The sequence below is a fragment of the Pelophylax lessonae genome, assembly GCF_965119305.1.
Source record: "Pelophylax lessonae genome assembly, chromosome: 4".
NCBI classification, from domain to species: Eukaryota; Metazoa; Chordata; class Amphibia; order Anura; family Ranidae; genus Pelophylax; species Pelophylax lessonae.
Window position 1 is genome coordinate 157,145,272 of NC_138771.1, and position 17,046 is coordinate 157,162,317.

The following is a 17,046-nucleotide window of genomic DNA, read 5'->3' on the forward strand; positions in this document are numbered from 1 at the left end:
GATCCTCACCCTTGATTCCTCACAGGAATTGCGAAAGAAGCCTGAGCCGAGGATAATACTGATCTAATCATAGCCCTTGGATGCCTGCGGCATCTGCCAGAGGAATCTGTGATCTCGCCACGGACCTCGGTATCCTCCTGTGGAGCTGAACCTGCAAAAGGAGCTGCATGTACCAGAAACCAGAACTGTCTTAAAAGTTAATTGTAGATCTCCCAAAAAAAAAAAAAAAGATATAAAAAGGAAGGAAAAGAAAATTGCTAGGACCAGAGATCTTAGCTGGGAGCCTAGGTCCTTACTCCTTACTAAATGGGCATGTTCCAAGTACCTTTGTAATAATGAGTGCCCCAACTCTAGAACAAAGCAGCTTAGAATAGCAGCACCTGAAAATCTGAGCTCATATTCCTGCATCTAAATCTGATCCTCACATAATAACTGCAAGCAGGATGTTTTGCAGGCACCCAACCTTATGCAAAACTGTATAACTGTGCCTTTTTGCAAAATATGTACTCCCCCCCCCCCCCCCCCACCAGCTTATAGTCCTTTACCGTTAAATTGGTCACATTTCCACACAGAGCATATGGATTTTAACCTCCCATTCTGAGTGGGAAGGAAGAGGGAAACTATTGACTTTGATACAGCATGTTTTACCAAGCATCATGCATACATATAGATATGTTTACACACATTTTTTAAGCAACTAAAAAAAAATAGTAAAATTGATTAAGTATTTTTATTAAATGTACACTGAAAAGCCTCTAGGCATAAATAGATCTTTAATATAGTGTTAATTATATTTATTGCATACCACACAACTTCATAAAAACAGATATTATTTTGGCATGACCAATGCTTTATGACCCTTGAGATATAGATATCTATACATTACAATATCTCAAAAATAACCACACTTGTTCAAGCTGACAGGAAGTCTGCCACTGCTGAAAGAACTATTTTTTACCCAAATGGTGTGCAAAAAGGCATCCTTGAATGCCCAATATGTTTAACATTGACTAGAAGACAATGCCAGCTTCCACTACAGTCACCTTGAAGAGAATAGGGTACAGTATCAGAAGACAATGCCAACTTCCATCAATTACCTTGAAGTGAATGGGATACAAGACAATGCCAGATTCTACTCCTGTTGCTTTAAAGAGGACAACATACAACACTAAAAGACATTGCCAAATTCTATTCCATTTACCTTGAAACAAACATTATAGAGCTATAGAAAATTCCAGATTCCACTCCAGTCACTTTAGAAAGGGCAGGATACAGTTCTAGAAGATCATGCCAGAATACACTTCAGCCACCTTGCAATGGCAAGATGCAGCTCTAAAGGACCATGCCAGATTTCAATCCAGTGACCTACAATAGGATGACATGCATGATCAGAACATCATGTTGGATTTTAATTTAGTTATCCTAAAAAGGAAAGGATACAGCCCAAGAAGACAACAAAAGACCCCTATCTAGTCATCTTGAAAAGGATAGAGTATTGCCATAGAACACAATGCCAGATTCCACTTTTGTCATCCTAAAGAGAACAGGATATACTTCCAGAAGATCATTCTAGACTCCCCTCTTGTTATTTTGAAATGGACAGAATGCAGCTCTAGACCACAATGCCAGATTTCACTCTGATCATTCTGAAAGTCACAATAGAGCTCTAAAAGACTATGCGAGATTCCTCTCCTGTCACCTAAGGGAGGAATCAGAGACATGCGTCATAGATCAAACCTAAAAGATCAAAATGGTGAAGGTCGTCAAAAGTAAGTGCATCCGAAAAGCCTACACAGAGTAGGTGTAGATAAATGCCCTACAACACAAAGTCCTCATCAAACAATACAAAGCTGCCAAATTACAATTGTGGTGCATATGTTAAGAAATGTTGTCTTGCAGTTTATCTCCTCTAGTTCCACCCATATATATATGTCAAAAGTTCTAAAGCGTACAAAAATGACAGTCACTGGAACAGTTAGATTCTTTTGTTGCTGAAAGGACAAAGGCGGGGCATAGTGACAGATTTTCTCCTGGTTTTAAAAAAATATCTAAAATTGTTGCACTGCCATTTTATAGAATAATATTGTACAATGCATTAAATTACACAATACAATAAATATATTTAAAGGCTGCTTAGCAGATATTTAGAACACAAAAGTTTAACATCGCTATAGGGAAAAATCCCAAAATGGATGGATAATTGATCTCCTACTGTCCTACAATCTACCCACTGGGCTGATGGATGGATAAATGAAAGGTAAGCCACCACTAACCCAACCACTGCCTGCCGCTCAGGCCAGATAGAACTGGGACATTCCAGTGGTTAGTACCAATCCAACTGTCACATAAACCAGGAAGGGAGATCTCACATGGTGCAGTAACCTAAAAACAGGTTTTATTAAATGCTAGCCTTCTACTTACATAAACAGAACTACAATCGGCATATCAGAAAACTGCATCCAACGCCTGAGTGGGCATGATGACGTCACCACTATGGCTCTACCCGACATGTTTCATCCAAACAGACATCACTGGGGCAACAGAGATTGTGTTAAATATTTCTCCTGGTTTATTTTTAAAAAGGAAGGCAGAAAAGCATTGGTCCACTTTTACCCATTCCCTCACATATAAGAAATCTATGAATACTGGATAGGGGCTAACCACACTAAAGACTTACATCAGAAAAAAAAATTTTCAGAGGGAAGATCTTTTAACCTTTAGTTATTCTGATGTGCAAAAAAAGGATGGGTTAAATGTACTTGTAAAGTAGAATACCAATGTGAGATTCATTTGTCAAATGACTGGGTTCTGGCCTGCATATAAGGAATGCCTTTCTGTAAAGGTGTGGATGTACACACAGTATAGCATGCATATTGTTTGTTAACCACATAGTCAGCTATGTGTTAAAGAGAAATGTCCAAGCAACAATTTTATGCTTGAAAAACAAGTAGCTAGATCAGGATCACAAGATTTTACTCTGTTATCTAATCTGTACTGGAACTTTAGTATGCCAGTTCAAATTTCCGAACTAGTGCATGTTGGAAAATGTACTCCGGGTTCAAGACACACCCTGGACTACAGCTGTACAGACCAGGCTGTCACTTACAGAGTGACACATGCTGCAGTCACTGCTACAGCTGTTCTTCCCCTCCTTGCCTGCCACTGAGGAGAGAAAGGGAGAGAGAGAGACAAATCACTGAACATTTCCAGGGCTGTGTGCATCCATAGAGATAGCTAGAAGAAAGCCCCACCCACCACCAGGGCTGTAATGTAAAAATGGGAAGCCTGGGATAAGAAAAAAAAACCTGCTGGGAGGAGGAAGGACTTAGTGCCCAAAAAGACTGAGCTTCTGTTTCTCTTGATATATAGATATCAGCAGGACCAGAGCTCTGCAGAAGAGGAACTGTTCCTGGGCTTGTGGCAGGGAAGTTGTTGTAGAACACAGACCATGTAGCTGGCTGCGGATGAGACGATTTGCTGATATTTTCTGGTCCATAGTAAAGACTCAAGTCTGGTGTCACTGCCTGGTTTTGGGGAGGATGTCACGGCAGCTGATATCGCTAAACCGCAGATAGGGAGCAGACAGAGACATGTCATCATCCTATGTGACAGTGAAAGGCCACTGGCCATACCCTCTGCACACTACTTAAAGAAACTGTATTGGCGCTTATGAGACCAATTAGGCGCCTACACCCGGATTTCTGGGACTCTAACGCCGGATTTGATCCACAACTAACTGACCAGTGGGAGGGGGTTTTAAAGAGGCTATCAGACCACTATTTTTAGATTTCCTCTTAGTCAGGACCCCTTATAGGTATTAGGGGTCAGTCATTGGTCCCTTGTTAACCACTTCAGCCCCGGAAGGATTTGTCCCCTTAATGACCAGGCCCTTTTTGGCGATTCGGCACTGCGTTATTTTAACGGAAAATTGCACGGTCGTGCAACGCTGTACCCAAACAAAATTGATGTCCTTTTTTTCCCACAAATATAGCTTTCTTTTGGTGGTATTTGATCACCTGTGTGAGTTTTATTTTTTGTGCTATAAACAAAAAAAAAGCGACAATTGTGAAAAAAAAAAACAATATTTTTCACATTCTGCTATAGGACATTCCCTAAAAAAATGTAAAAATCTAAATTTTTTTTAACATTTTAGGCCAATTTGTTTTCTGCTACATATTTTTGGTAACATTAAATCGCAATAAGCGTATTTTGATTGGTTTGCGCAAAAGTTATCGCTTGTACTAACTACAGTAAAGATATTATGTCATTTTTATTGTTTTTTTTTTTTTTACTAGTAATGGCAGGGATCTGCAAGTTTTAGCGGCACTGTGACATTTCAAGCAGAGAGATTGGAACCCTAACTGCCATTTTTTACACTTTTGACACTTTTACCAGTGACGTACCAGTGACGTTACTACAGTAATCAGTGCTAAAAATATGCACTGTTACTCTAATAATGCCATTGGCAGGGAAGGGGTTAACCCTGGGGGTGATCAAAGGGAATAATGTATGCCTGTATGCTTACTAACTGTGTGTGTGTGTGTGGGGGGGGGGGGGGTGGTTCTGTGCCAGGCACAGACAGATCGCAGTTTCAGCTTAGCTGAATCTGTCAGGGTTCCTGACTGTCTCACAGAAGATCCGCCTGCTTTGTTTACATTCAGTGACTTGCGAAAGTATTCGGCGCCCTTGAACTTTGCAACCTTTTGCCACATTTCAGGCTTCAAACATAAAGATATAAAACTGTAATTTTCTGTGAAGATTCAACAACAAGTGGGACACAATCATGAAGTGGAACGAAATTTATTGGATATTTCAAACTTTTTTAACAAATAAAAAACTGAAAAATTGGGCGTGCAAAATTATTCAGCCCCCTTAAGTTAATACTTTGTAGCGCCACTTTTTGCTGCGAATACAGCTGTAAGTCGCTTGGGGTATGTCTCTATCAGTTTTGCACATCGAGAGACTGAAATTTTTGCCTATTCCTCCTTGCAAAACAGCTCGAGCTCAGTGAGATTGGATGGAGAGCGTTTGTGAACAGCAGTTTTCAGTTCTTTCCACAGATTCTCAATTGGATTCAGGTCTGGACTTTGACTAGGCCATTCTAACACCTGGATATGTTTATTTGTGAACCATTCCATTGTAGATTTTGCTTTATGTTTTGGATCATTGTCTAGTTGGAAGACAAATCTCCGTCCCAGTCTCAGGTCTTTTGCAGACTCCATCAGGTTTTCTTCCAGAATAGTCCTGTATTTGGCTCCATCCATCTTCCCATCATTTTTAAGAAATGGCTTTCTTCTTGCCACTCTTCCATAAAGGCCATATTTGTGCAGTATACGACTGATTGTTGTCCTATGAACAGAGTCTCCCACCTCAGCTGTAGATCTCTGCAGTTCATCCAGAGTGATCATGGGCCTCTTGGCTGCATCTCTGATCAGTCTTCTCCTTGTATGAGCTGAAAGTTTAGAGGGATGGCCAGGTCTTCGTAGATTTGCAGTGGTCTGATACTCCTTCCATTTCAATATTATCGCTTGCACAGTGCTCCTTGGGATGTTTAAAGCTTGGGAAATCTTTTTGTATCCAAATCCAGCTTTAAACTTCTCCACACCAGTATCTTGGACCTGCCTGGTGTGTTCCTTGTTCTTCATGATGCTCTCTGCCCTTTAAACGGACCTCTGAGACTATCACAGTGCAGGTGCATTTATACGGAGACTTGATTACACACAGGTGGATTCTATTTATCATCATTAGTCATTTAGGTCAACATTGGATCATTCAGAGATCCTCACTGAACTTCTGGAGAGAGTTTGCTGCACTGAAAGTAAAGGGGCTGAATAATTTTGCACGCCCAATTTTTCAGTTTTTTATTTGTTAACAAAGTTTGAAATATCCAATAAATTTCGTTCCACTTCATGATTGTGTCCCACTTGTTGATTCTTCACAAAAAATTACAGTTTTATTTCTATATGTTTGAAGCCTGAAATGTGGCAAAAGGTCACAAAGTTCAAGGGGGCCGAATACTTTCACAAGGCACTGTAAGCAGGCAGGTCTTCACTCCGTTTACCGGACGATCGCAATCGCCACCTCTCCACCCGCAGCCCGCCTCCCGCTGTGTCTAAACAACGCTGTTGAAACCCCTTCCCCTCCAGTCACGTAGAGCTACGTGACTGGACCCAGGGGAGCCACACTGCTGCAGTAATATAACTGTGGGTGGTCGGCAAGCGGTTAATTACGAAGTTCATGTTATTTTGCAACTTTTCCATATATTTGTTGAGATATTTATTGCTGCTTTCTATTCTTTTGGTCTTTGAATTATTGCGCATTGTTACAATAAATATTCCCTCCCAGCCTTTGGTGTGTCACAGGGTGTGGAAGGTCATTCATCCGGTACCGGGTACACCTTTGAGTGTACATTTAGGCCTCGCTGTCTTCCTACTTCCCTTTTCCATGTCAGAGAACTCATGGTTTATAAAGGAAGAGAAATTATAATTTCAGTGTTGTAAACTACTGATATCAGTTAAAATACACATGCGGAGTAACACAACATTTTTTTAAACTCAAGGGTGTACCCTTTTTTTAGGGTCATATGGGGTAATTATATCTGTGCCCCGTACAGGGACATGGTTTCCCATCACAGGGAAGCACAGAAGTACCTGCTTTACATGCTGCCAACCAGTCTTACAAGTCTGTGCCTTTGATCCCATTTCAAATTTTCTACTCTACGTGCATTTTGAAAAGTAGTCAAGACTTATTTACATTAAACAGAAAGTATAGGCCTGGTATTGTGGCTTGCCAATTCAACTGCTGGAACAATTGCAGTGTTTACTGTCAAGTGATTATTAAGTAATAACACCCGCACATCATAAATTTGCTTGTGTCAATCTAATACTACTTGTGGAGACAACATTACGAGGAGAGACTTGGCAGATATTCGGATACTTGGAATATGTAATGTATTTCTTTAAGACTGTATTCACTAAAAAGAAAACCATGGTTTTTGTTTTCAGAGTATGCCAGGGTCCTGCCAGTGAGTTGTTACATTGTGATTTTGGCAGTAAGGGCCAGAATGGCACAGCCTCACCCCCTTCTTACAGGAGTTTGACTGACAGCAGCAGGAGCCTATGGCTCAGCTGCCCTCAATTTCTCCTGTAAACTAGGAGGTGATGGGAGCGATGATGGAGCCAGTGGTGGAGACATGGAGCAAAGTAAGTGTTTAGGAATGGGGGGGGGGGGGGCAGGTGGTAGGACAAGTAAATGGGCATTTGTTTACATAAAAGCCTCATGCAGACGGGACATTATCAAAACACCAGTAGAAAGTAGTTGTAGAGTTTTTCAGCTATTTTGCAGTAGCGTTTTTCCCAGTTTTTAGCTTTTTTTCAGCTGTAGCGTTTTTTTAGCAAAACTATATTCCCACAAAAGCTTATGGCTCAAAAACATTTATAAAAGCTGAATAGCTGTGTTGTTCAGCATTTTTAAGCTTTTATCAGAGTTGGAGAATTTTTTACAGCTGAAAAACTCCTCTCAAAACCCACTAGTTCTGGGTTTATTCCAGCCAGAAAACGCCCCTGCCAAAAACTGCTGATAACAGCCTATGTGTGCAAGGATACATAGGATAACATGCTGGGGAGTTTACGGACTGCAGAAAAAAACTTCTGATGCCAAAAACAGCAGCTGTAAAAACATCAAGCGTGCATGAGGCCTAAGGCTTTTACTTTAAGGTAGGGATCGACCGATTATCGGCAAAGCCGATATATCGAGGGCCGATCTGCACTTTCCCCGATATATCTGAATCGGCCACTAAGGTGACCGTTGTAGCCGATATTTCTGGAAAGTGCTTGTACCGGAGTAAGGCCTGCAGCTAGAGGCATCATCCCAGTACTGGTGTCCATAGCGGACGGTCGACTGTCCTGTAACGAAAACCGATGCGGCTGAGAAGCCGCTCGGCTGTCATTACAAGGAGCGGGAGGGGACATCCCCCCTTCCCGCTGCCTTGCGCGGCTCGCCCGGGTCTCCCATCCCATGGGGAGACCCGGGCAACCAGCCTGCACAGCCGCCAAAGACCCGATCAAAGCCGCATTCGGCTCTCATCGGGTCTCCATGCAAAAACCCAGAAGTGATGTCATCACTTCCAGGTACTGGCACTAGATTCAAAAAATGACAGCATTCAAAACAGCCAAGCTTGGCGTTTTGAATGCTTTTAAGTGCAGAGGAGGGGTTTGGGGTGTTTTAGACTCCCAGATCCCTCCACAAGAGTACCTGTCAAAGAAAAAAATTTTTTTTTTTTAAATATACGAAAATATGGGCAAATATTAACCAATACCGATATGCATTGACCAAAATATCTGTAACGATATCGGTCGATCACTACTTTTAAGGCATCCAATTCACATGACAGGAGACTGTGACTGGCTCTCAATGGAGCCGTTTCACACTTCACAGGGGTCCTGTGCATCTTTGGTGTTTCAGGTTTGAATTCAGGCAAAAATTCGGCCCTGATTCGTCCCAAACAGTGATGCACCGGACCCCTGCTGTCAGCTGCATCCGTATACAGTGTAAACCCAGCCTAATGCAGAGAATGCATTAAAGTGGTTCTTAAGCCACTGTCCTATCTTTGTTTAATCATGTTTGTTTCCTAAGCCTGTGTGCCCCAGTGTCCGTTTTATAAAAACAAAAGCCGACTTTACCTGATTTCAAAGAGTGACCAGCCGCCTCTCCCCTCTCCTGATCTGACAGCTAGAGCGGGAGGGGCTGAAAATCCCTTGCTGATGTCAGTCGGAAGGAGAAGAGGAGAGAAGAGAAAGCTGGCCAGTCACGTGAGCGCAGAGCGGTGCTTTGAAATCAGGTATAGTCAGCATTTTTTTTTTATAAAACAAGTGCACAATGTGACATGTAGTTCTGGAAAACAGATGGCTCCATTTCGATAAATTGAAGGCAAACTACAGCCCCCAGCATGCCCGTAAATAAGAGGGATAGCAAGCAGCCCTGGAAAATGAAAGGAGAAGAGTGGGGACACAGAAGAGGGGAGGCTGAGGTTAAAGGGAGAGAGATAAAGTGACCAAGCAGAAAAAAAAAATGACTAGGATTGTGCCAGCCTGGGCATCTGAAGCAGGGGAGAAGTCCACCCTGCTCCAACTCTAACAAACTGCCGAGATTTTGAGGGGACAGAGCCAGGAGACAAAAGAGAAGAAGCGCTGAGGGGGAGCGAGGAACAGTGACATCCACACGGTTCACCACCGTTCAGCCCAGGAACCCTGCTTAGCAACCCAGCCCAACGGAGACAACCCACACCACTTTAGGGAACGATTTATTAATCTGGGTATTGGGTCGGCCGCTGTCCGATCACTTTGCAATTTCACTACCCACCATCTTGATTGGTTGTCATGAGGTGATCCGATGCCTCACTACGTCACCAGGAGCCCGAAACAGCACTTGGGATTTCCGTTTTGTCATCGCATAGAGGATTGGTGAGTGGGTGCAAACCCAACATCCTTCTTAGTACAGTACAGACACTGCATGCAGACACCGATTTCACTTTATAGTGTCAGAGAAAGCTTGTTTGGAGCTGCCACCTTTTTTTTTTGAAAAATTTCAAGTGGAAAACAGGGCCTTAGGGGCATTCCCTGGCCAACAACCACAACACTCAAACGAACAAACATAACAGATACAATTGGAGGTCGCTAACTAAGAGGAGCTGCCACCTTTAGCGGTTATGTCCTTGCAAATCACTACCTAACGGAACAACCTAGATCAGGGGTATTGAATTAAAATTCATGGAGGTCCGATTAGTAAAATTTTCTTCCAGCAGAGGTCCAGATTGCATTTTTGCGTGATGACTCGGATTCTTTACATCACAGCCCAGTTGTGCAGGCACAACAGCCCATTCATTTGAATGGCTGCTGTGTCTGTTTTTTCTGTGCAGCTGCTTATCCCCCTTCACATCACCAGCCCCCCCCCCCCCCCCACACACACACCACTGTCCCCTTCATATATCACCCCCAAAGTGCTGCCCCTTTCACATATCCCCTCACAGCACTGTCCCTCTCACATCCCCCCACACCACTGTCCCCTTCACATATCCCCCCACAGCACTGCCCCTTCACCTATCCCCCCACAGCACTGCCACCTTCACCTATCCCCCCAACAGCACTGTCCCTCTCACATCCCCCCAACATCACTGTCCCTCTCACATCCCCCCACAGCACTGTCCCTCTCACATCCCCCCAACATCACTGTCCCTCTCACATCCCCCCACAGCACTGCCCCCTTCACCTATCCCCCCAACAGCACTGTCCCTCTCACATCCCCCCCCCAACATCACTGTCCCTCTCACATCCCCCCAACATCACTGTCCCTCTCACATCCCCCCACAGCACTGCCCCTTTCACCTATCCCCCACAGCACTGCCCCCTTCACCTATCCCCCCCAACATTACTGTCCCTCTCACATCCCCCCAACATTACTGTCCCTCTCACATCCCCTCAACATCACTGTCCCTCTCACATCCCCCCACAGCACTGCCCCTTTCACCTATCCCCCACAGCACTGCCCCCTTCACCTACCCCCCCCCCCAACATCACTGTCCCTCTCACATCCCCCCACAGCACTGTCCCTCTCACATCCCCCCAACATTACTGTCCTTCTCACATCCCTCCACAGCACTGTCCCTCTCACATCCCCCCAACATCACTGTCCCTCTCACCTATTCCCCCACAGCACTGCCCCTTTCACCTATCCCCCCAACATCACTGTCCCTATTACATCCCCCCACAGCACTGCCCCCTTCACCTATCCCCCCAACAGCACTGCCCCTTCACATCCCCCCAACAGCACTGTCCCTCTCACATCCCCCCAACATCACTGTCCCTCTCACATCCCCCCACAGCACTGTCCCTCTCACATCCCCCCAACATCACTGTCCCTCTCACCTATCCCCCACAGCACTGCCACCTTCACCTATCCCCCCAACAGCACTGTCCCTCTCACATCCCCCCACAGCACTGCCCCCTTCACCTATCTCCCACAGCACTGCCCCTTTCACCTATCCCCCCACAGCACTGCCCCCTTTACCTATCCCCCCACAGCACTGCCCCTTTCACCTATCCCCCACAGCACTGCCCCCCTTCACCTATGCCCCACAGCACTGCCCCCCTTCACCTATCCCCCCAACAGTACTGCTCCCTTCACATATCCCCCCACAGCACTGCCCCCTTCACATATCCCCCCAACAGCACTGCCCCCTTCACCTATCTCCCACAGCACTGCCCCCTTCACCTATTCCCCCCAACATCACTGTCCCTCTCACATCCCTCCACAGCACTGTCCCCCTCACATCCCCCCAACATCACTGTACCTCTCACCTATTCTCCCACAGCACTGCCCCTTTCACCTATCCCCCCAACATCACTGTCCCTCTCACATCCCCCCACAGCACTGTCCCTCTCACATCCCCCCACAGCACTGCCCCCTTCACCTATCCCCCCACAGCACTGTCCCTCTCACACCCCCCCCAACATTACTGTCCCTCTCACATCCCCCCGCAGCACTGCCCCTTTCACCTATCCCCCCAACAGCACTGTGCCTCTCACATCCCCCAACATCACTGTCCCTCTCACATCCCCCAACATTACTGTCCCTCTCACATCCCCCCACAGCACTGCCCCCTTCACCTATCCCCCCCAACAGCACTGTCCCTCTCACATCCCCCCACAGCACTGTCCGCTTCACATATCCCCCCACAGCACTGCCCCTTCACCTATCCCCCCACAGCACTGCCCCCTTCACCTATCCCCCCAACAGCACTGTCCCTCTCACATCCCCCCAACATCACTGTCCCTCTCACATCCCCCCACAGCACTGTCCCTCTCACATCCCCCCAACATCACTGTCCCTCTCACATCCCCCCACAGCACTGCCCCCTTCACCTATCCCCCCACAGCACTGTCCCTCTCACATCCCCCCAACATTACTGTCCCTCTCACATCCCCCCGCAGCACTGCCCCCTTCACCTATTCCCCCACAGCACTGCCCCTTTCACCTATCCCCCACAGCACTGCCCCCTTCACCTATCCCCCCAACATCACTGTCCCTCTCACATCCCCCCACAGCACTGCCCCCTTCACCTATCCCCCCCAACAGCACTGTCCCTCTCACATCCCCCCACAGCACTGTCCGCTTCACATATCCCCCCACAGCACTGCCCCTTCACCTATCCCCCCACAGCACTGCCCCCTTCACCTATCCCCCCAACAGCACTGTCCCTCTCACATCCCCCCAACATCACTGTCCCTCTCACATCCCCCCACAGCACTGTCCCTCTCACATCCCCCCAACATCACTGTCCCTCTCACATCCCCCCACAGCACTGCCCCCTTCACCTATCCCCCCACAGCACTGTCCCTCTCACATCCCCCCAACATTACTGTCCCTCTCACATCCCCCCGCAGCACTGCCCCCTTCACCTATTCCCCCACAGCACTGCCCCTTTCACCTATCCCCCACAGCACTGCCCCCTTCACCTATCCCCCCAACATCACTGTCCCTCTCACATCCCCCCACAGCACTGCCCCCTTCACCTATCCCCCCAACATCACTGTCCCTCTCACATCCCCCCCAACATCACTGTCCCTCTCACATCCCCCCAACATCACTGTCCCTCTCACATCCCCCCACAGCACTGCCCCTTTCACCTATCCCCCACAGCACTGCCCCCTTCACCTATCCCCCCCAACATTACTGTCCCTCTCACATCCCCCCAACATTACTGTCCCTCTCACATCCCCCCAACATCACTGTCCCTCTCACATCCCCCCACAGTGCTGCCCCTTTCACCTATCCCCCACAGCACTGCCCCCTTCACCTATCCCCCCCAACATCACTGTCCCTCTCACATCCCCCCACAGCACTGTCCCTCTCACATCCCCCCAACATTACTGTCCTTCTCACATCCCTCCACAGCACTGTCCCTCACATCCCCCCAACATCACTGTCCCTCTCACCTATTCCCCCACAGCACTGCCCCTTTCACCTATCCCCCCAACATCACTGTCCCTCTCACATCCCCCCACAGCACTGCCCCCTTCACCTATCCCCCCACAGCACTGCCCCTTCACATCCCCCCAACAGCACTGTCCCTCTCACATCCCCCCAACATCACTGTCCCTCTCACATCCCCCCACAGCACTGTCCCTCTCACATCCCCCCAACATCACTGTCCCTCTCACCTATCCCCCACAGCACTGCCCCCTTCACCTATCCCCCCACAGCACTGCCCCTTTCACCTATCCCCCCACAGCACTGCCCCCTTTACCTATCCCCCCACAGCACTGCCCCTTTCACCTATCCCCCCACAGCACTGCCCCCCTTCACCTATCCCCCACAGCACTGCCCCCCTTCACCTATCCCCCCCAACAGTACTGCTCCCTTCACATATCCCCCCACAGCACTGCCCCTTCACATATCCCCCCAACAGCACTGCCCCCTTCACCTATCCCGCATAGCACTGCCCCCTTCACCTATCCCCCCCAACATCACTGTCCCTCTCACATCCCCCCACAGCACTGTCCCTCTCACATCCCCCCCAACATCACTGTCCCTCTCAAATCCCCCCACAGCACTGCCCCTTTCACCTATCCCCCACAGCACTGCCCCTTTCACCTATCCCCCCAACATCACTGTCCCTCTCACATCCCCCCACAGCACTGCCCCTTCACATCCCCCCACAGCACTGCCCCTTCACATCCCCCCACAGCACTGCCCATTCACATCCCCCCAACAGCACTGTCCCTCTCACATCCCCCCATCACTGTCCCTCTCACATCCCCCCAACATCACTGTCCCTCTCACCTATCCCCCACAGCACTGCCCCCTTCACCTATCCCCCCAACAGCACTGTCCCTCTCACATCCCCCACAGCACTGCCCCCTTCACCTATCCCCCCACAGCACTGCCCCCTTCACCTATCTCCCACAGCACTGCCCCTTTCACCTATCTCCCACAGCACTGCCCCTTTCACCTATCCCCCCACAGCACTGCCCCCCTTCACCTATCCCCCACAGCACTGCCCCCCTTCACCTATCCCCCCCAACAGTACTGCTCCCTTCACATATCCCCCCACAGCACTGCCCCCTTCACATATCCCCCCAACAGCACTGCCCCCTTCACCTATCCCCCCCAACATCACTGTCCCTCTCACATCCCCCCACAGCACTGTCCCTCTCACATCCCCCCCAACATCACTGTCCCTTTCACATCCCCCCACAGCACTGCCCCTTTCACCTATCCCCCACAGCACTGCCCCTTTCACCTATCCCCCCAACATCACTGTCCCTCTCACATCCCCCCACAGCACTGCCCCCTTCACCTATCCCCCCACAGCACTGCCCCTTTACATCCCCCCACAGCACTGCCCATTCACATCCCCCCAACAGCACTGTCCCTCTCACATCCCCCCATCACTGTCCCTCTCACATCCCCCCAACATCACTGTCCCTCTCACCTATCCCCCACAGCACTGCCCCCTTCACCTATCCCCCCAACAGCACTGTCCCTCTCACATCCCCCCACAGCACTGCCCCCTTCACCTATCCCCCCACAGCACTGCCCCCTTCACCTATCCCCCCACAGCACTGCCCCCTTTACCTATCCCCCCACAGCACTGCCCCTTTCACCTATCCCCCACAGCACTGCCCCTTTCACCTATCCCCCACAGCACTGCCCCCCTTCACCTATCCCCCACAGCACTGCCCCCCTTCACCTATCCCCCCCAACAGTACTGCTCCCTTCACATATCCCCCCACAGCACTGCCCCCTTCACATATCCCCCCAACAGCACTGCCCCCTTCACATATCCCCCCACAGCACTGTCCCTCTCACATCCCCCCAACATCACTGTCCCTCTCACATCCCCCCACAGCACTGCCCCCTTCACCTATTCCCCCACAGCACTGCCCCCTTCACCTATCCCCCCAACAGCACTGCCCCCTTCACCTATCCCCCCAACAGCACTGCCCCCTTCACCTATCTTCCACAGCACTGCCCCTTTCACCTATCCCCCCACAGCACTGCCCCCTTCACCTATCCCCCACAGCACTGCCCCCTTCACCTATCCCCCCACAGCACTGCCCCTTTCACCTATCCCCCAACAGTACTGCCCCTTCACATATCCCCCCAACAGCACTGCCCCCTTCACCTATCCCCCCAACAGCACTGCCCCCTTCACATATCCCCCCAACAGCATCCCAGGGTCATCATTAAAAACGCTGACACTTAAAACAGCCTTCCTAATTGCGATTACATCAGCTAGACGAGATAGCGAACTTCAGGCCCTCTCTATAAAAGGAACCTTTCTTCAGTCTTCCCAGAAAAAGTAGTACTTAGGACAGATCCGCTTTCTCCCCAAAGTTTCCTCAGCTTTTCACCAGTCACAAGAGGGGTTAATTTTACCATCTTTCTGCCAAAATCCTTCCAAACAAGGGGAGGAAGCGTTCGCAAGTTTGGTTAGAAGATGTGCCCTTCACTATTGCTACTTCCTGGGCAGAGAGAGCTGGGGCCTCCATTAAGCAAATCTGCCGAGCAGCCATCTGGTCTAGTGATTCCACCTTTGTGAAACATTACAGGATCGACTTGGTCTCCGTCCAAGATCTAATCTTTGGTGGAAAGGTCCTGCAGGCGGTAGTCCCACCCTAGGTATGAATCTTTAGGGGTCTCATGTGACCATCCTGGAGAATGACTGGGGAAAGCTAGAGTTATTACCTGATAACTCCTTTTCCAGGAATCCTCCAGGAAGGTAGACCCCCACCCTTACTAATGGAAGATATTAAGTTCATATATCAGAACGTTAAAGCGGTAGTATCCCGCTTTTTTCACTTTTACCTACAGGTAAGCCTATAATAAGGCTTACCTGTAGGTACAAATAATATCTCCTAAACCGGCACGGTTTAGGAGATATTTACAGTGCATGCAGCAGCTCGCGCGAGCGGCGCATGCGCTCTGAAGGTCCGGGGGGACCTTCAATTAAGTTGCCGGGAGCTTGCCGGAAAAATCATGCGCGGGAGTGACGTCATCGCGGCTCCGGCCAATCAGCGCGCCGGAGCCATCTCTTCCGGCCAATCAGCCCGCCGGAGCCGCCGAACCCGGAAGAGACGACGAGGGATCATGGCAGCGCCCGCATCGATGTACGGGGGTCCGTGTCGGTGCTTCGTTTTAAGGTAAGTTACACATAATGGGCTAGTATGCGATGCATACTAGCTCATTATGCCTTTGTCTTGCAGGTTTTTTTTTTTATAGGGTTTACAACCGCTTTAAGAGTTTTGACGGCAAGGCAATCTTTGTACAACTGAAGGGGCAGCCTAGGGCGGCCTTTTTAAACTTGTGTGTGCTTGGGTTTCCTGCAGGAGGTGTAGCCTATCTCTCATGTGACTGTCCTGGAGGATTCCTGGAAAAGGAGTTATCGGGTAATAACTCTAGTTATTTCAATGAAACCAGTTTATACCATTGTGCTTAAAAAAAAGTATAACGACTAGACCGAGTGCGCATGTGCGAGAGCTCCGGGACGGATGCCTAGCCCGTGAGCTCCGCATCGCTTCGGCCATCGGGAGCCCCAGCACCGTCGGGAGCTTCCGTCTCCCCGCTCGCACCTCACCTCCAGCACACCCGGGGGTTAGTTCCTGCATGTCGGCGGGACATAAAAAGGACATTTCCCGCCGACTCAACTTCGATCCTCCACAGCAGGACTCTCTTAAGATGGCGGCCGCCAGCTCACCACACAACGCTGCACGGAACAGCTCTGAGGTAGGGGGACCTGCAGAGATGATTGCGGACATCACACCAGCATCCCCAGGGACCCCGGCTTTTGCCACGCACCCCCCAGAAGCCTCCCCTTCCTCCATAGAATCCCTCCTTCACCGCTCCATGGGACAATTTATGGGGACACCAGACCAGCATAGCCCAGCCTCTCAGGCCTGTTTACTTCATCTGGGCCTCAGTCCCCTGGGATCTAGCCCTGAGGTTGCCCAGCTCATGGCGCAGTTTTCTGCCATGCTTGCCACGGGA